We start from the raw sequence: 22341 nt of genomic DNA, 5'->3' as shown, positions 1-22341 counted from the left end.
CCGATCTCCAATACAAGACAAAAGAAAATGAACATACATTAATAATTTTTAGCTGAAAATCTTTACCATCAGAAGTTCAGCTCATCAAAACAATTTTTGCCTTCTTATTCGTGAATATAACTTGGATTGACAATTTTCTAAAATAATAAAACAAAAAATATCAGGAAGGAAACGCAAATAAAAAATAAAAAATTGTTTAATTCCCCCCCCTGTCTCCCAGGACCCGAACCCCAAGTCATGCAACACGACTCAGAGTCGGTAAATTAACGGGTTAGATTGAAGGTTTTATAACTATTAATATAATTCTCTTTATAGTGAGATCCATGATGCTGGAAATTCGTCTAATAACACTAGTTCTGCAAAGCTATTAGAGCTCAGAAAAGGGTTTAATATACGTCTTTGAATTTGGTGAGAGTAAATTTTAATTACGGCGAGCCATCTTACTAGGATTTTTTTATTTTTTTTCCCCCCTGTTAATTGTGTATGAAAAGATTAAAAAATGATTTGGTTCTGTACTTCTCTAATAAAAAGGGAAAATTCTATCAGCCAATCGGAATTCAAGGGATGCCATCTTGGATGACGTCCCTTAAAGGAACCTTCATTCTTCGTTAGCCGTCAAGAGAAGAGGATGCTCTGCGCCGGATGTCTTGAAGATGGAGCCGCTCCACGCCGGATGGAATTTTTTTTTCTTTGAATTCCTATTGGCTGACATTTTCAAATCAGCCAATAGGATGAGAGCTACTGAAATCCTATTGGCTGCAAATCAGCCAAAAAGTCTTTGCGCTGAATATGTGATACTGAGTAAAATTAGCGGGCGACAGGTGATATATACGCGCCACATTTATATGTGGCGCCGTACATGTGATAACAATATCCGACTAAAAACCGGCGTCGCTGGCTTTTGCAGGCGACGATGCATATGTAATCGCGCCCATTATAGCTTACATATGAAAAAGTGATGATCCAAAAAAAAAAAAAAAAGAATAATTAAAACACTTTCATTTACACCTATTAGACTCAGTATTTAAAGGAATCCTGCTGATTTCAATAGGTGATTTGAAACTATGAGTGAGTAATGGACAAACCATAATTCTTCTCCCTCTCAGAAATTTCGTGCACAAGCAAGTGCTGCTAAGGTTATGGCATCTGTGTATTGGGATGCAGGGAGAATTTTGATGAATGACTTCATGCAGCATGGAGAGACCACAACAAGTAACTACTGTGCTAACTTGATTGGAAAATTGTGCAAAGCAATTTAAAGGGACATGAAACCCAAATTTTTCTTTCATGATTCAGATAGAGTATACCATTATTTAATAACTTTCCAATTTACTTCCTTCTCTTAGTATCTTTTGTTGAAGGAACATCAATGCACTTAAGAGATAGTTGAACATATTGGGTAAGCCAATGAGAAGAGGCATATATGTGCAGACACCAATCAGCAGCTAGTTCCCAGTAGTGTGTTGCTCTTCCTGAGCCTATCTTGGTATGCTTTTCTACACAGGGTACAGAGAGAACAAAGCAAATTAGATAATAGAAGTAAATTGGATAGTTGATTAAAATTGCATGCTCTATCTGAATCATGAAAGTTTAATTTTGACTTTACTGTTCCTTTAACAGAAAGTGTTATACCACCAAGATTATGATCTCATGCAGAAGTCAGTTGTTGCTTTGTCTGCCATTGCTGAAGCTGGATTTGAATTCCTAGAATACCCTCATATTCACCTGGCTTTAACACCAGTACTACATATGAAGGTTCACCTATGAGGAACAAGTTTAGCGAGTGATGATACAGTGAGGGTGTTTTTTCATGAGTAGTCGGACAGGCACCACAATCTGCTTTAATTTCAGCATTTCTGAAAAAAAAATATGTTTGTTCATACTACAAATCAAAAATTCTCAGTATGATCACCATTTGCTTTATTGACTGTTTTAACTATGTCTGGCATTGATTATAAAATTTGTGTAAAATTATACAATTCACATTATGTAATTCACCTTTTGAAATGTTCTTAAATGTGTTCTGTGTTATGTCTCAACAGAATTCCTCTATCAAACCAATATTCTGGCCAGTAGTCTTCTTTATCCCAGCATCAGGTGGATTGATATTTAAAAATCCTTTAGGCTGCAACCACTAGGACCCAGAGGTGCAGAAAAATATAGGCATATCTTGCTTTATTGCCCTTTACTTTATTGCACTTTGCAGATATTGATCTTTATAGAAATTGAAGGTTTGTGCCAACCCTGTTTTGAGTAAGTCTATCGGTGCCATTTCTCCAATATAAAGTATATACACATATAGACATATAAATAAAATGTATGCTTACCTGATAAATTATTTTCTTTCTTGTCAGGCAGAGTCCACAAATTCATTCATTCATTAGTGCTGGGAATATAACACCTGGCTACCAGGAGGAGGCAAAGACACCCCAGCCCACTTCAACTGGTTCCCCATTAATTAAACTGAGGAAAAGAAAAAGTATGACAAACACTATAGCGGTATAGAGGTTCCGGAAGAAAAGGAAATAACTGCCATCAGGAATAAAATATAAAAGGGCAGGTTTGTGGACTCTCCCGCCAAGAAAGAAAAGAATTGATCAGGTAAGCATACATTTTGTTTTCTTTCTAATGGCAGTGAGAGTCCTCAAATTTATTCATTGCTGCTGGCAAACCAATACCCAAGATGAAGAGGATACAGAATGATTAGGGAGGGACATAACAAGGCAGGCAGACCTAAACTGAAGGCACCACCACTTGCAGCACCTTTATCCCAAAGGAAGCCTCCGCAGAGGCAAAAACATCAAATCTGTAAAACTTTGAAAAAGTATGTAAAGTAGACCAAGTGGCCGCCTTAAAGATCTATTCCACAGAAGCCTTGTTCTTAAAGGCCCAAGAGGAAGATACTGTCCGAGTCGAGTGAGCCATGATTCTCACAGGAGGCTGTTGTCCTGCCTCCACATATGCCATATGGATGACGCTATGCAACCAAAAGGAAAGAGTAGTTGCAGTGGCCTTCTGACCCCTGTGCTTACCAGCATACAAAACAGAGACTGAGATTGACGATATATATAAATCTACATATACAGTATATATATATATATATATATATATATGTGTGTGTTACATTCCAGTTTACTACCCCTTTATGCATGGACTTTCCAGATGCAAGGAGGCATTTTATCTAAGATTTTTACATCTGCATAACATATTATACTCTCAGACTAAGATTGCTCAGTGTTTGAAATAAGGCAGGTTAACTTAAAACTGTTCAGTTTACACTACAGCTGACTTAATATTGTGTATGTCTTTGTGTGTTTTCTGTGAGTGTCTCTGTGTGTGTGTATGTCTTTGTGTGTTTTCTGAGGCTGTCTCTGTCGGTTTTTCCTTGGGTGTATGTGCAAGTTTGAGTTTGTGTGTGTGTGTGTCCATTCTCTGTTCCTTTTTAGGGCATTTTGACCTTACTACTGATTATTCACATCTTTCTACAGACTTTAAGACTAATGTGACCCTTCCGGAAGTCACCAATCCATCATTTAACCTTTAAATTATTGTTTAGGCAGTTCAGGGCCCTTCCTTTCAGCCACTGCATGCTGTTGTCATCATTTAGTTGGCATCTTCCTTTACAAAAAGATAATCAGAACTCCATATTTTGTTTTCTAAATCTCCTTTTTTTACAAAACTGTAGTCTACCTCATTACTTGTCAGGTCAATGTAGGCAAGTGCTGAGTGTCTTTTTGGGTGTCTGCTTCTGAGTGTGTTTCTTTGCGTTTCTGCTAGAGTGTCTATATGTGAATCCTTATGTGTGAGAGTGTGTGTGTGTTTCAGTGTATGAGTGTGTCTGTGTGTTTGTATGTTACTACCTTTACAACATTTCCAAGTTTAAATAGACACTTAAAAATAAAGTGCATATACCTTTTAGTCACTTGGTCAAAAATTGCACATATCAAAGTGGGGGGCCCTGATCAATGGTTAAGTCAGGGGCCCCAAAATTTCTAGTGGCGGCCCTGCTGGCAAGTGACACAACAGGTGTGCTAACACTCACACTGCTCAGCATGTACTCACCCTTGCAGCTCGACCTTTCTACTCTGCCTTTGCAGAGAGGCTTGATCCCTAGTATCGTCTCACTGCTCTCTTGTCGCTATTCCTGACACCGCTTCCAGTCTTCGGCCCTCCTTCATAACGCCATCCCCCACTGGCCTTATGGCTCTCAAAGGTAAGTCTTTTTACTGTTGCCTGGATCTATTAGCTTCCTTCTGGATGGGATGGCTGGTGCACTAGGCAATTCAAATTACCTTATGTAAAAATCTTCAATTCTTTATTTAAACAGCTTAAAAACAGCAATCTTCAGTAAAACAAGCTAACATGTTCAGACATCATCGTCTTACGCGTTTCAGCTATTGCAGCCTTACTCATAGACTTAACAGTTCTTTATACTGTTAACAATTAAAATCACCTGAACATGATCAGTGTTTTAACCCAATAGTTACACACTCTTTCTTTTTTTCTCATTTATCATTGTACACCATTGCTATTAAACATAATACATATGTATATATATACATATGTATATATATATATATATATATATATATATATATATATAATTATTATGGTTTCGGAAGTTGCTGTTTGAGTGATAATGGGATTAAAGTTAGTACATTCTCTAATCAACTCAATATTAGCAAATGTTATATACATATATTTATATCTTATCTCCAAAAAATATTATGCTAATGATTAGATACATTAATTTAGTGGGTTACATTTTCATAATGTTTCTGTTTCGCCCTCTTATACATTAGATTTATATTTCATCCTTTTGTTGCATTTACCGTTTTGGATATAATACCACACTATCAATGCAGTGCAATTCTTTCAACTTGTTATCCAAATTTTTCAAGATATCTGTTCAGATCTAAACTTTAATGCAAACATGTCAATATATAAAGGGGATCTATAATACCTTGAATATAGAAAAAATCCATATATTCTGGTTATTTCCAGTAAATGATTAAGTCAAATCTGGAATTTAAGCCCTAAGGAATTCTTGTGTTCATTTTAAATATCCAATAAATTTCTTGTTTATTAAGTTGTTGTTCAATGTTCCCTCCTCTTTCATTGGGGGTTATTATTTCTATAATATTCCAAGTGAATGTGTCTAGGCTTCTATCATGTATTTCAATGAAATTCCTAGCTATTGGGATCATTTTTTCTTCCTATTTCTTATTATCTGATTGTGATGTAATACTGTTAAGATGTTCTCTGATCCTAACTCTGACCTCACGTTTAGTTTTGCCAATGTACTGAAGGTGGCACTCTTTACAGGTTATAAGATATACTACATTAGTGCTTGTACAGTTGACACATTTTTTAGTCTCAAATCTTTCCTTTGTTACACTGGAATTAAAGTTTGCGCCTATGGCCACATATTTACATGCTTTGCATTGTTTATATCCACATTTATGTGTCCCTTTTACTTCTAACCAAGATGATCTATTTATATTCAAGTTTTTTCACACTGTGGGTGAAATAAAATTTCCTATAGTTTTACCCCTCCTATACGAAAATCTACAATTATTTTTCGTTTTTTGTTGTAGTTTGTCATCAGCTGCTAGAATCGGTAAATGTTTTTTGATGATATCACATATCTTATTATATTGTTGTGAATATTGTGTAGTGAATATAATTTTGTCATCTTTTCTTGTTTTGTGTTTGTTCCTATTACAGATATTCTTATCTTTGATCAAATCTTTCCTATCCATTGCCATAACTTTATATTTGGTATCTTTCACTAGATTCTTGGCAAAACCACTCTTTTTTAGGCTGTTTTCTAGAACGTCTGCCTCACGTCTAAAGCAATCATCTCGTGAACAGTTCCTTTTTGTCCTAATGAACTGTCCTTTGGCTACAGCCTTAAAAAATTTTGGGGGGTGATTGCTTTTTGTGTGAAGCAGAGCATTCCTTGCAATTGGCTTCCTGTAGATTTTAGTTAGAATATAATTATTTTCATCCTCTACATATAGAGTGATATCTAGATAGTTAATCTCCACTCTATTAGCCTCACAGGTGAATATGAGATTCATATCATTAGTATTCAAATACTTAATAAATCCAATCAGTGCTTCATCATCTCCCTCCCATATAAAAATCAGATAATCTATAAAGCGTTTATAGATAGATATATGTTGTTTAAATGGGTTCATATCTCCAGATCCCACCAACCCATATATAGGTTGGCGTAATTTAGCCCCCATAGCTGTCAAACATCTCTGGAGATAAAACTTCCCTCCATAGCTGAAATAATTGTGTGTAAGTAGGTACTCAATGATTATTAGTACATAATTGCGAAAGCCTTCGTTGAAATTATGTCTTTTTCTGAGAAAAAATCAACTGCTTTTAATCCCTCCTTATGCGGGATCGTGCCATAGAGTGAAACAACGTCTACAGTAAGCCAGCTATTATTATCAGTCCACTGCTCATTTTCAATTATCTTCAATTATCTAAGTTGTTTAGTATCTCTTAGATAACTTGATAATTCTAGTACTATTGGTTGAAGTAAAGAGTCAATCCACTCTGAGAGTGGCTCAAGTAGGGATCCTATACCTGATATAATAGGGCGTGCTGTAACATTGATTAAACTTTTATGTACGAATGCGTGGAACACTGGTGTTTGAGGATAATCAGTAAATAAAAATTCACTAGTAGATGTATCAATGAAGCCTTCATGTAAACCTTCATCCAAAATGTGAACAAGTTCATATTTATATTTACATACAGGATTTCTATCTAGAATTTCATACTGTTGAGTGTCACTTAGTTGTCTCATTATTTCAGCGTCATAAGGTATAGTGTCCCACACAACTATACTCCCCCCTTTATCTGATCTTGTGATAGTTAAATCAGCCCTCTTTTGTAAATCATTTAATGTTTCCATTCCTTTTTCGGCAAATTTGATCTTTGAGTGGAAGTCTTAACCTCTTCTGAGAGTTTGATTAAATCAGTTTCTATTCTATTTTGGAATATTTCCAAAAATGTTCCCTTTGGTTCCCTTTGGTTTGAATTGAATAAAACTCAGATCTATTTCTAAAAACTGTATGACTATTTTTATTTAGTTCAGGTTTATCTATAAGTTGTATATGTTCTAATTCAATTAAATTCTCTCTCGCACACAAATCTGTGAAATTTAAGTGTGTATCTCTTATAATTTGTTCTTCTCTATTAGAGCTATTAGAGCTACATGTTGTGTCAATAGGGGTTGTATATTCCTCCATTTGTGGTTCAAAAAAGTGCTTTTTTTAGAGTCATGCTACGGATTAGTCTAATCAATGTCTCAAATAAAATAAAGGATTTAGTAGGTACAAAATTAAGCCCATAGCTGATTACACGTTCCTCTTCTGTAGTTAGACTATGACTGGAGAGGTTAATCACTATTGAATTGTGTATTTCTCTCTCCCTCAAGTAGCCCTCAGTTGATATCTGTCGTTGTAAGCATACCTCTGGTAACCTCTCTGATAACCTCTCCCTTCTCTCCCTCTCCCTATTTGGGGTGCTTCTATTTCTTATTCTGGGGGTAAAAAAACCTTGTCTAATCTGTTTTATTTGCTTCAAAATTGTTTTTATGTTCAGCTTCTTGAGGTAACATATATTTAGAATTCACATTTGTCTTTTTCCTAGCCCCTGTATGAATATATGTTTTTGGTTGTTCAATATATTTAGGTGTCTCTTGTAGGACTTGTACATTCTGTGTCTCATCCCGATCTTCTCCTGTGTCCTCTGCTGACTTTGCTTCTGTATCAGAGAAAGTCACAGTCTTCTGATAAGTCTTAGCCCTATTACCTCTAGCCCTGTGTTGCCCCCTATTGTTGAAATGATAGATTGCTACTCTATCCTTTCTTAACCAAACATGGACTGTGCCTGCTTGATAGTCAGACCAGTCTCTCAGATATTTAGCATGCTTAATCTCTAGTATGGTATTAACAGATTTTTCACTTGCTACATGAAGGAGCTTATCAAAATAACAATACTCATCTTTAAATTTATGCTGTTTCAGTTGTTGTTGCAAGCTAATAATATGTTGTCTGATTTCTAACAATTGTTTCTCTTTATATGCTAAAATCATAAACATAAGTCTAACTCAACATTCGTCCAGTATAGAGTTCCACTCTGCTTTAAATGCAACATCATCTGTTTCAAAAGCTGGATATTTATTTATTCTCAGTCCTCTGGGAATCATTTTCAGTTTTGCATATTTCTTTTATTCTCAGTCCTCTGGAAGCACTGAGTGGATTTATTAAGTATTTGAATTATAATGATATGAATCTCAGATTCACCTATGCGGCTAATAGAGTGGAGATTATCTATCTAGATATCACTCTATATGTAGAGGATGAAAATAATTCTATTCAAACTTAAATCTACAGGAAGCCAATTGCAAGGAATGCTCTGCTTCACGCAAAAAGCAATCACCCCCCAAACTTTTTTAAGGCTATAGCCAAAGGACAGTTCATTAGGACAAAAAGTAACTGTTCATGAGATGATTGCTTTAGACGTGAGGCGGACGTTATAGAAAACAGCCTAAAAAAGAGTGGTTTTGCTAAGAATCTAGTGAAAGATACAAAATATAAAGTTATGGCAATGGATAGGAAATATTTTATCAAAGATAAGAATATCTGTAATAGGAACAAACACAAAACAAGAAAAGATGACAAAATTATATTCACGACACAATATTCACAACAATATAATAAGATATGTGATATCTTAAAAAAAACATTTACCGATTCTAGCAGCTGATGACAAACTACAACAAATAATGAAAAATAATTGTAGATTTTCGTATAGGAGGGGTAAAACTAAAGGAAATTTTATTTCACCCACAGTGTGAAAAAACTTGAATATAAATAGATCATCTTGGTTAGAAGTAAAAGGGAGAAAAAGTCAGAGGAGAATTGCCTGGTATTTCGGGGCTGGACTGACCTTACTTGGCAGGATCAGACTGATATACTTCAGGAAAGTTTTCTTCTGTGAAAAGCACACTGGTCTAAAAGAGGCTGCTTCCGGGTGGTAAATCGCCATAGAACAAGCCACTGAGCTGTTGTTCGTTCCTGGTAGAGCGCTTCTCTCTTTGTATGCAAATTATTATGACCCTGGGGAAGTCTCCCTATGGGTGATGGGGGAAACCAGACATGGACTCCTTGCCCAGTGTGCTTAGAGGAATGTGGCTGCACCTCACTGACGAGGCCCATAGGAGGCCGAAACGATCGTCTGGGGTTGTCATGTTCCTTGTTCAGAGGAGAATTGCCAGGTATTTCGGGGCTGGACTGACCTTACTTGGCAGGATCAGACTGATATACTTCAGGAAAGTTTTCTTCTGTGAAAAGCACACTGGTCTAAAAGAGGCTGCTTCCGGGTGGTAAATCGCCATAGAACAAGCCACTGAGCTGTTGTTCGTTCCTGGTAGAGCGCTTCTCTCTTTGTATGCAAATTATTAAGACCCTGGGCAAGGAGTCCACGTCTGGTTTCCCCCATCACCCATAGGGAGACTTCCCTATGGGTGATGGGGGAAACCAGACGTGGACTCCTTGCCCAGTGTGCTTAGAGGAATGTGGCTGCACCTCACTGACGAGGCCCATAGGAGGCCGAAACGATCGTCTGGGGTTGTCATGTTCCTTGTTCAGAGGAGAATTGCCTGGTATTTCGGGGCTGGACTGACCTTACTTGGCAGGATCAGACTGATATACTTCAGGAAAGTTTTCTTCCGTGAAAAGCACACTGGTCTAAAAGAGGCTGCTTCCGGGTGGTAAATCGCCATAGAACAAGCCACTGAGCTGTTGTTCGTTCCTGGTAGAGCGCTTCTCTCTTTGTATGCAAATTATTATGACCCTGGGGAAGTCTCCCTATGGGTGATGGGGGAAACCAGACGTGGACTCCTTGCCCAGTGTGCTTAGAGGAATGTGGCTGCACCTCACTGACGAGGCCCATAGGAGGCCGAAACGATCGTCTGGGGTTGTCATGTTCCTTGTTCAGAGGAGAATTGCCTGGTATTTCGGGGCTGGACTGACCTTACTTGGCAGGATCAGACTGATATACTTCAGGAAAGTTTTCTTCTGTGAAAAGCACACTGGTCTAAAAGAGGCTGCTTCCGGGTGGTAAATCGCCATAGAACAAGCCACTGAGCTGTTGTTCGTTCCTGGTAGAGCGCTTCTCTCTTTGTATAGAAGTAAAAGGGACACATACATGTGGATATACACAATGCAAAGCATGTAATTATGTGGAAATAGGCGCGAACTTTAATTCCAATGTAACAAAGGAAAGATTTGAGACTAAACAATGTGTCAACTGTACAAGCACTAATGTAGTATATCTTATAACCTGTAAAGAGTGCCACCTTCAGTACATTGGCAAAACTAAACGTGAGGTCAGAGTTAGGATCAGAGAACATCTTAACAGTATTACATCACAATCAGATAATAAGAAAAAGGAAGAAAAAATGATCCCAATAGTTAGGCATTTCATTGAAATACATGATAGAAGCCTAGACACAATCAGATAATAAGAAAAAGGAAGAAAAAGGGCTAGATTACGAGTTGTGCGTTAGGTTAAAAAAGCAGCATTAAGAGGTCCTAATGCTGCTTTTTAATGCCCGCTGGTATTACGAGTCTTGCAGGTACAGGTGTACCGCTCACTTTTTGGCCAGACTTGGAAATACCGCAAATACACTTACGTAAATTGCGTATCCTCTTTATTTCAATGGGACTTGCATAGCGCCGGTATTACGAGTCTGCCAAAAAGTGAGCGGTACACCCTCTCCTGTCAAGACTGGTACCGTATTTTAAAGTCAGTAGTTAAGAGTTTTACACTACAACGCCGTAGTGTAAAACTCTTAACTAAAGTGCTAAAAAGTACACTAACACTCATAAACTATCTATTAACCCCTAAACTGAGGCCCTCCCGCATCGCAAACACTAAAAACATTTTTTTAACCCCTAATCTGCCGAACCGGACATCGCCGTCACTATAATAAATATATTAACCCCTAAACTGCCGCACTCCCGCCTCGCAAACATTAGTTAAATATTATTAACCCCTAATCTGCCGGCCCTAACATCGCCGACACCTACCTACATTTATTAACCCCTAATCTGCCGCCCCCAACGTCGCCGACACTATACTAAAGTTGTTAACCCCTAAGTCTAACCCTAACCCTAACCACCCCTAACTTAAATATAATTTAAATAAATCTAAATAAAAATTACTATAATTAACTAAATTATTCCTATTTAAAACTAAATACTTACCTATAAAATAAACCCTAAGATAGCTACAATATAACTAATAGTTACATTGTAGCTATCTTAGGGTTTATTTTTATTTTACAGGCAAGTTTGTATTTATTTTAACTAGGTAGAATAGTTATTAAATAGTTATTAACTATTTAATAACTACCTAGCTAAAATAAATACAAAAGTAATTGTAATCCAGAATTTGTGTAGACTGCAACAATGTTACATTGAATAATAGCAAAATAACTCTTGTGAACAAGTTCCCTCGCTCAGGGTCCCACCAAGTGTGGATATCACAGAGTGTGAAGGTTGGTAACAATTTCTTATAGAAAAACAAGACCTGTGTTAAACATGAAACAGAGGGCTTACCGCTCTGGTGACAGTCTGTAACTGTAAGGATTGAACCTGGGATCACTGTCCCCGACGTTGCTGCAATGGCAATACACTTGCTTGTTCTTGATATCAAGACGCTCACCCTCCGGTGTGTTGCGGTAACCGGCCCTCTGTATACACGACGGGTAAGTACCACTGTCATGGGCTGTCCTGTGCTGAAACTGTTAGGGCTCTCCTAAACCCTTATTTACAGCAAAACGTATACAATACAAGTATCACAGTTCAGCATGTTCAGGATTGAGTTCCCATGCTAGCTTTTTAAATTCATTTGTATTATACTCTTGTTCTTTTTAATGTTGCATCTTAAATTATGCTGCTATTTGTGAGGGTTTGAAAAAGCTATTTTTCAACTTTGTTTATTGTGGTAACAGGCACGTAATGGTTTAAATACAGGTGTGCTTTGTTTTTCTTGCCGCAATGCGATTGGACTTTTCAAACTTTCACAATTGATTTAACAGCTGATTGTAGTGTTTTCCCGGTGCTCTGATGAACTGCCAGTGAGGCAGCAAACGCGTCAGCAGTGGAGTCTCTAAGTGTGCTGTGCCAGGTCTGGTTTACTGAATACTTAATAAAGTGATATTTTAACATTTCATCATCTCTCTCTCTCAATCCTGAACATGCTGAGCTGTGATACTTGTATTAAATACAAAAGTACCTGTAAAATAAAACCTAACCTAAGTTACAATAACACCTAACACTACACTATAATTAAATGACTTACCTAAATTAAATACAATTAATTTTTTTTAGCTAAAGTACAAAATAAAACAAACACTAAATTACATAAAATAATAAACAAATTACGAGATTTTTAAACTAATCACACCTAATCTATTCCCCCTAACAAAATAAAAAAGCCCCCCCAAAATAAAAAAAAGCCCTACCCTACACTAAATTACAAATAGCCCTTAAAAGGGCCTTTTGCAGGGCATTGCCCCAAAGTAATTAGTTCTTTTACCTTTAAAATAAATTACAAATCCCCCCAACATTAAAACTCACCACCCACACAACCAACCCTACTCTAAACCCACCCAATACCCCCTTAAAAAAACCTAACACTAACCCCTTGTAGATCACCTTATCGGGAGAAGTCTTCATCCAACCGGGCCGAAGTCCTCAACGAAGCCGGGAGAAGTCTTCATCCAAGCTGGGCGAAGTGGTCCTCCAGACGGGCAGAAGTCTTCATCCAGACGGCATCTTCTATCTTCATCCATCCGGCGTGGAGCGGGTCCATCTTCAAGAAATCCGACGTGGAGCATCCTCTTCATCCGATGGCTCTTCTGGAATGAAGGTTCCTTTAAATGACGTCAGCCAATCGGAATTAAGGATGAAAAAATCCTATTGGCTGATGCAATCAGCCAATAGGATTGAGCTCACATTCTATTTGCTGATTGGAACAGCCAATAGAAGGCCAGCTCAATCCTATTGGCTGATTGCATCAGCCAATAGGATTTTTTCTACCTTAATTCTGATTGGCTGATAGAATTCTGTCAGCCAATCGGAATTGAAGGGACGCCATCTTGGATGATGTCATTTAAAGGAACCTTCATTCCAGAAGAGCCGTTGGATGAAGAGGATGCTCCACGTCGGATGTCTTGAAGATGGACCCGCTCCGTGCCGGATGGATGAAGACAGAAGATGCCGTCTGGATGAAGACTTGTGCCCGTCTGGAATACCACTTTGCCCGGCTTGGATGAAGACTTCTCCCGGCTTCGTTGAGGACTTCGGCCCAGTTGGATGAAGACTTCTCCGGGTAAGGTGATCTTCAAGGGGTTAGTGTTAGGTTTTTTTAAGGGGGTATTGGGTGGGTTTTAGAGTAGGGTTGGTTCTGTGGGTGGTGGGTTTTAATGTTGGGGGGATTTGTAATTTTTTTTACAGGTAAAAGAGCTGATTACTTTGGGGCAATGCCCAGCAAAAGGCCCTTTTAAGGGCTATTTGTAATTTAGTGTAGGGTAGGGCTTTTTTATTTTGGGGGGGCTTTTTTATTTTGTTAGGGGGATTAGATTAGGTGTAATTAGTTTAAAAATCTTGTAATTTGTTTAATTTTTCTGTAATTTAGTGTTTGTTTATTTGTAATTTAATTGTATTTAATTGTATTTAATTTATCGAAATAATTTAATTATATAACTATTGTAACTTAGGTTAGGTTTTATTTCACAGGTACTTTTGTATTTAATTTATCTAGGTAGTTATTAAATAGTTAATAACTATTTAATAACTATTGTACCTAGTTAAAATAAATACAAACTTGCCTGTAAAATAAAAATAAACCCTAAGCTAGCTACAATGTAACTATTAGTTATATTGTAGCTATCTTAGGGTTTATTTTATAGATAAGTATTTAGTTTTAAATAGGAATAATTTAGTTAATGATAGGAATTTTTATTTCGGTTTCTTTTAATTATATTTAAGTTAGGGGGTGTTAGGTTTAGGGTTAGACTTAGGTTTAGGGGATAATAACTTTAATTTAGTGGCAGCGACGTTGGGGGCGGCAGATTAGGGGTTAATAAATGTAGGTAGGTGTCGGCAATGTTAGGGCCAGCAGATTAGGGGTTAATAATATTTAACTAATGTTTGCGAGGCGGGAGTGCGGCGGTTTAGGGGTTAATATGTTTATTATAGTGGCGGCGACGTTGGGGCAGCAGATTAGGGGTTAAAAAGTGTAGGTAGGTTGCGGCGACATTGGGGGCGGCGGTGTCCGGAGCGGCAGATTTGGGGTTAATAATGATAATGTAGGTGTCGGCGATGTCAGGGGCGACAGATTAGGGGTTAATAAATGTAAGATTAGGGGTGTTTAGACTCGAGGTTCATGTTAGGGTGTTAGGCGTAGTCATAAAATTTATTTCCCCATAGGAATCAATGGGGCTGCGTTAAGGAGTTTTACGCTGATTTTTTGCAGGTGTTAGACTTTTTTTCAGCCGGCTCTCTCCATTGATTCCTATGGGGAAATTGTGCATGAGCACGTTACACCAGCTCACCGCTAACGTAAGCAGCGCTGGTATTGGAGTGCGGTAATGAGCAAAATTTTGCTCAACGCTCACTTCTTGTCTGGTTTGTAAAAACCCATAATACCAGTGCTGTCTGTAAGTGAGCGGTGAGCATAAACTGCTCATTAGCACCGCACAGCCTCTAACGCAAAACTTGTAATCTAGGTGAAAATTATCCCATCAGCTAGGCATTTCATTGAAATACATCATAGAAGCCTAGACACATTCACTTGGAATATTATAGGAATAATAACCCCCAATGAAAGAGGAGGGAACATTGAACAAAAACTTAATAAACAAGAAATGTATTGGATATTTAAAATGAACACAAGAATTCCTTAGGGCTTAAATTCCAGATTTGACTTAATCAATTACTGGAAATAACCAGAATATATGGATTTTTTCTATATTCAAGGTATTATAGATCCCCTTTATATATTGACATGTTTGCATTAAAATTTAGATCTAAACAGATATCTTGAACAATTTGGATAACAAGCTGAAAGAATTGCACTGCATTGATAGTGTGGTATTATATCCAAAACGGTATATGCAACAAAAGGATGAAATATAAATCTAATGTATAAGAGGGTGAATCATAAACATTATGAAAATGTAACCCACTAAATTAATGTATCTAATCATTAGCATCATACTTTTTTGTGTTATTGGAGATGAGGTATAAATATATGTATATAGAATTTGCTAATATTGAGTTGATTAGAGAATGTACTAACTTTAATCCCATTATCACTCAAACAGCAACTTCCGAAACCATAATAATTATATATATATATATATATATATATATATATATACATATGTATTATGTTTAATAGCAATGGTGTACAACGATAAATGAGAAAAAAAGAAAGAGTGTGTAACTATTGGGTTAAAACACTGATCATGTTCAGGTGATTTTAATTGTTAAGGGTATAAAGAACTGTTTAGTCAGACAAAGATTAAGTCTATGAGTACGGCTGCAATAGCTGAAACGCGTAAGATGATGATGTCTGAACATGTTAGCTTGTTTTACTGAAGATTGCTGTTTTTAAGCTGTTTAAATAAAGAATTGAAGATTTTTACATAAGGCGCCTTCGTTTTGGGAAATTCCTTTCTTTGTTATCTCTGAGAACACATCCTGATTGAGTGACCACTCTCAGGATGTAAGGTCTGTCTGCTCAGGAAGTCCGCTTTCCAATTGTCCACCACTGGGATACGGATGGCTGAGATGTGACCATTGTGAGACTCCACCCACTGAAGGATGCAAGACACCACCTTCATAGCTAGAGAACTCCTTTTTCCCCCCTGATGATTGATATTGGCTACAGATGTAATGTTGTACGACTGGAATCTGATAAAGCGGACAGAGCACAACTGAGACCATGCCATCAGAGTATTTAAGATGGCGTTCAGTTCCAGAATGTTGATGGTTAGGGGAGACTCCTCCAGCGACCAGGTTCCATGTGCTTTCGAGGAGTCCCATACCGCACCCAACCTAGTAGACTGACGTCCGTAATCCCAATCTCCCAGGATGGTCTCAAAAAGCATGTGCCATGAGACAGATGGTCCTGAGAGAACCACCAGGAGAGAGAATCTCTCGTAGCTTAGTCTAGGGTGATCAGCTGAGATAGGTTAGAATGGTTGCCATTCCACTGTCTGAGCATACATAGTTGTAGAGGTATCAGATGGAAGCATGCAAAAGGAATAATGTCCATGGCAACTACCATGAGACCCACCACCTCTAGACATTGAGCAACTGTGGGCCGACCCGTGGACTGTAACGAGCAGCAGGAAGACAGGAGCTTGATTCAATGTTGATCCGCTAGGAAGATCTGCATGGAAACCGAATTGATAATCGTTCCCAAGAAACACACCAAGGTATTGGGAACAAGTAAGCTCTTGCCCAGATTTATCTTCCAACCGTGGAACTCAAGGAGACACAGAAGTGTGTCCGTGTGAGATTTTGTTAAATAAAAAGATGGATCCTAAACCAAAATTTCGTCCAGGTTAGGCACTGCAGCGATTCCTCACGCTGCCAGTAGCTAGACCAAAAGGCAGCGCTATGAACTGGTAATGATAGTTCAGAAATGCAAATCGAAGGAACTGGAAATGATCCTTGTGGATTGGAACATGCAGGTATGCATCCTTCAGAAGGAGTGGACCTTCTGAAATTTGTTGAGACACTTTATGTCAGGATTAGACTTATATGATATATGTATATAACTTATATACTAAGGTAATGTATATATGTAGCTGAATTAGACATCACCCAAATTATAGGTAGTAAAAAAGAGTATACTCTAATTTTAGCAATTATTCAAGAGTAAGCATGATCTCATATAAAGTTGATGGCAGAAATGTAATGAGATCAAACTATACAGGTTCCTAAATGGAAAGAACTCTGTATGATATATTGCAGCACAGAATAAAGTAATTGTATAGAACAGTCTCAGTTCACATATACTGAATGCTGATAAGGGAAAGGTAACAGTACAAGTTGGATTTGCTTATATAAGAAGTGAATATATACAAGTCAGAGCACTTCAATAAAATGCATAGGAATACTTGCGGTTCCCTTCAGTGGCACATGTAGTATTTGTTTTGGGAGGAGTCCTGCAGAGTTGAGATACACAGAGCTGTGAACCAGAGAAGAAACATACTGCAGATAAACAGCCTCTGTGCAGGATGGTGTCATTCTGGAAAGGAGCACAGACGATAATTAATCTCCTCTGAAGAATCTGATAGAAAAGAAAGCGTTCTCACAGATGACTGCTCCAGTGGTAGTTAGAAAGGAGTAGCTGAAAGCTGTGCAATAGGTGGTTCCAGTCAGATGATCAGCTGACGACTCAGCCTGCAGATAGCGTAGGTCAGAAGCAGGCAGAAAGACACAGAGTGCCTAAAAGAAAGTCCTGTAACAAGGTAAGACAAGCTGCAACTCTAATGGTAAAGGAAACTTAGGAATGAGTTCCCACAATATGGAAACGCTCAGAGCTTCAATATTTAAGCAATGACGTTTGGAATGGGAAGGTTTAAATAGCTGTCACAAAGTGGGAAGTGACAGTCTTAAAGGTGTATTACACTTCAAGTCTAGAATGGGGCGAAACGTTCCCTCTCTTTTGGGAATGACAAAGAGATTTGAATAAAACCCTTGACCCCGTTCTAATGGGGGTACTGGGAAAATCACTCCTAGAGAAACAAGGTCGTTTACACAATTTTAAAAAGCTGCCTTCTTCTCTGGTTTTGAAGAAAGTCTTGACAGAAGGAATCTGCCTTATGGAGGGCAAGATTGAAAGCTTATCCTGTACCCCTGGGAAACTACATCCAAAACCCAGGGGTCCTGAATATCCTGAAACCAAGCATCCTAAAAAAGGATAGTCTTCCCCTACACAATCCTATTCCCAGATCGAGGGCTGCCCTTTTATGCAGACTTGTTGTCAGAGGAGGGCTTCTTGGACTGCTTGCCCTTGTTCCAGGATTGACTAGGTTTCCAGGTACTCTAAGATTGGCCCACCTTGAAAGAGGCCAGGGATCTCTGTCCCTTGTTTGTACAAAAGGGATGAAAATTTCCAGACTGGCGACCCTTAGATCTAGATTTCTTGTTTTTGGGGGAGGAGGACACCCTTGCCCCGGTCCATGTGGAAATAATGGAATCCAGGCCTGGCCCAAATAACGTCTTTCCCTTGAATGTTTAGGAAAGAAGTCTGGATTTAGATACCATATCAGCTGACCATGACTTTATCCAGAGAGCTCTCTGCAAAAGGACAGTAAATCCAGAAGACTTAGCATAAAGGCAGATAATCTGCACGATAGCATCACCAATGAAGGAATCGGCAGTCTTGAAGCCTTAATACACTCCTGGATGTCTTCCAATGGAGTCTCAACTAGAACCATCTCAGATAGAGAGTTGCACCAGAAGGTAGAGGCTCCAGCAACCGCTGCTATACCCGCAGCCGGTTGAAAGAGAAGACCCATTTGATTTAACAATCTCCTTAAGTACACCTCCATCTTTCTGTCCATGGGGTCTTTGAAGGAAGTACTTTCCTCAAGAGGAATAATAGTATGCTTAGCCAGAGTGGAGATAGCTCTGTCCACCTTGGGAAAGGTACTCCATAATTCCAGAGTAGAGTCAGGCACTTGAAACATCCACTTTTATTAGGCGGCAGGGAAAAAATAATCACTGGTTTCTCCCATTTCTTGAAGATAATGTCCGCACTGCGAGCCAGGACCAGAAAAACCTCAGGAGCTTTAGGCCTGATTTGGTAGACCATATCCAGTTTAGGAATTTTTGGTTCCTCAGATGACTTAGGCTCAGGGACATCGAGAATTGATAAGACCTCTTTGAGTAAGAAGCAAAGATGTTCAAGCATGAATCTGCAATTTATATCTTCAGGTTCCACTAATCTTTCCTCAGTGGAGTCAGAAGAAGAGAGTTCACCCTCAGAGGCTACTGAGGAACAATCATCTTTAGAATGCTGAGAGAGACTGACCAACGTGGTCTCTAAAGGATTACTGATTACCTCGGCAGTGGAAACATGTTTAATCTCACCCAAGAGACTCTGAGCAACCCAACCCTTGCCCCCTTCTGAGACCGAGTAGGGACTGACCCCCAGGGCCCTGGGGAAGAATGTTTCCAATGGGAAGGCGGCCTGCTGTATCATGTCTCCCAGAGGAAAAGAGGGCCAGTGCCCAAGCACCAGCTGGTTGTACCCAAAAGATATCAGAGTGACCTGCTGCGCATAGGCCATGATATTCCCATGGCCGGACATTTAGGCAACTCCCAAACACACCACCACCTTACTCAGGTCTTTTTCTGGCTCAGGATCATGAGAGAAATTAGGTACTATTGTAGAAATTGTGTGGTGTGCCAGAAAGTAGGGAAGACCGGGGACCATATGAAAGCCCCCCTAAGCCCCCTCCCCATTATTGACGAACCCTTTAGCAGGGTTGCTGTGATATAGTAGGGCCACTACCCCGGCTCAGCCCCTCCGAAAAATACATTATATCCTCACAGTAGTGGACTATGCCACTAGATATCCGGAGGCAATTCCTCTGGCGAATATCCAGGCAGAGACAGTGGCAAATGCTATGCTCCAGATATTCACCAGAGTCAGCTTTCCCCGGGAGATGGTATCAGACTGGGGGACCCAGTTCACCATGGAGGTCATCCAAAAATGATGGGAATTGTGAGGGATCCAACCCCTGTTCAGTGCTTTGTGAGAGGTTTAACGGGCCCTGAAGCAGTTGCTTAGGACGTTCTCGGCCACTCACAAAGACTGGGAGAGATACCTGCCACACCTCCTATTTGCCTACAGTTAGGTGCCCCAGGAATCTACCAAATTCTCCCCTTTTGAGTTATTGTATGGCCGGGAAATAAGGGGCCTGTAGACCTATTGAGAGCCCACTGGGAGGGATCAGCAGGAGAGGATGGACCCTCCATTGTGGAGTACATCCTGAAGTTCAGGGACTGACTGAAGGAGCTCACCGCCATGGTACGGGAGAACCTTCAAGCCGCTCAAGGTAAACAGAAACGGTGGTACGACCGGAATGCTCGTAGCTGAATTCTGACAGTAGGACAAAGGGTTCTCACCTTGAAGCCTGTCAAAATAGATAAGCTACAGGTTTCCTGGCAGGGATCCTACCAGGTGGTGGAACAGCTGAATAACACCACTTACCTGGTAGCGAAATGTTCAGGTGACCAGGTCCAGCGGACCTTTCATGTAAACATGCTCAAGGAGTTTGTAGTACGTCCCAACAAGGTAGCCACCATTTGTTCTCTGGCTGTGGAGGACTTTAAGAGCCTCCCCCTGCCATAGCTCCCTGGGCCAGATGAGACCCCCCCAAGCAGTAGCCGACATAACCATGGATGAGAGGCTAGCGGCTAGACAGAGACAACAGGTCTGGCACTTACTAGGAGACCGCTGGGAAATGTTTTCTAATGTCCTGGGTATACCACAGCGGCAGTACACCGAGTGGAGACCCCGGGACAGGGCCCCCTGAGACAGGCAGCTTAAAGAGTCCCCAAAGCAGTCAGGAACAGTATGCACCGGGAACTCTGGGGAATGTTGGACCTCAGTGTTGTTGAATCGTCCAACAGCCCCTGGGCCTCCCCAGTGGTACTGATACCCAAGAAAGATGGCAATACCCGGTTTGCATCGACTACCGTAAGCTCAATGACAGAACCACCACCGATGCCTATCCCATGCCTCGAGTCGATGACCTCCTAGACGGAATTGCCTGAGGTCACTTCCTCACCACACTTAACCTCTGCAAGGGATACTGGCTAATTCCCCTAGACTCAGACTCCATCCCCAAGTCCGCCTTCATCACCCCTTTTGGCCTCTACCAGTTTAAGGTCATGCCATTCAGGATGAAGAATGCTCCGGCCACCTTTCAAAGGATGGTGGACCGCCTGCTGGATGGCCTCCATGACAATACCTGTGCATACCTGGACAACATTGCTATCTTCAGCAATACCTGGGAGGACCATGTGGTCCACCTGGGCATCGTTTTAGATCACCTCAGAGCCACCGGGCTGACCCTAAAGTCCGACAAATGCACCATAGGTCGCTCAGAGGTATAGTACCTGGGCCACCGAGTGGGCTGCGGGGAGCAGAGCCAGCCAAGATTGAGGCAGTGGAAAACTAGCCCACTTCTAGAACCAAAACCCAGGTACTAGCTTTCTTAGGAACCGCTGTCTACTACCAGAGTTTCGACCCCAATTACAGTGCCATCGCCAAACCCCTGACCGACCTAACATGTAAAAGACTGCCCGACAGGTCCCATGGTCCCCAGAGTGCGAAGCTGCATTCCAAAGCCTTAAATGTGCCTTGGTCACTGCCACTGTCTTGGCCGCTCCTAACCCCAACAAAAGTTTTGTGTTCATACAGATGCATCCATGTTTGGGTTGGGAGCAGTCCTAAGCCAAATGGATGAAGGAGGACAAGAACACCCCGTAGCCTACATCAGTAGGAAGCTGCTAACCAGAGAGGTAGGCTATGCGGCTTTGGAAAAGGAATGCCTGGCCCTGGTATGGGCCCTCAAGAAACTGCAACCTTACCTATATGGAAGGCCTTTCACTGTCCTCACAGACCACAACCCTCAGGTGTGGCTGAACTAGACTTTTTTGACCTAGGCGACTTCTCTTCTTAGTGACAGGACACTTGAAGCGGGGCAGGCCAGATGTTCTATCGCAAATTGGGATAGCTCAGGCCACAGGTCAAGCCTGCACACCCAGTAGTCAAGGGGTTCATCGCTCTCAGAGTGTCGGTATCTGCAGTTGAGGTGAGGTTGTCTGCTACCTTTCGATCGAGTCATTCTCTGAGGGTGGACCCCGAAGGGCTGTGGCGATGCGTAGGACTTAAAAAGCTCCGCATGTCCTCCATCAACAACACGTCTGTAAAGCGTCCTGTCCTTGCCGGCGTGGTTGTGGGAGGAGGAATACTTTCACTGCTGATTGGCTGGAATGTGTCTGCTGACTGTGAGGTACAGGGTCAAAGTATTACTCAATGATGACGAATAGGGGCAGATCGAACATTGCATATGTTCGCCCGCCGCAGCGAACGCGAACAAGCTATGTTCGCCGGGAACTATTCGCCGGCGAACTATTCGCGACATCACTACAGATAATGCTTGTTATCAAGATCAGTTTCTGTATAAATGTTGTGTGATTTCCCTAA

The sequence above is a fragment of the Bombina bombina genome, chromosome 6 (genome assembly GCF_027579735.1).
Source record: "Bombina bombina isolate aBomBom1 chromosome 6, aBomBom1.pri, whole genome shotgun sequence".
Classification (NCBI taxonomy): domain Eukaryota; kingdom Metazoa; phylum Chordata; class Amphibia; order Anura; family Bombinatoridae; genus Bombina; species Bombina bombina.
This window is presented reverse-complemented; position numbering follows the sequence as displayed.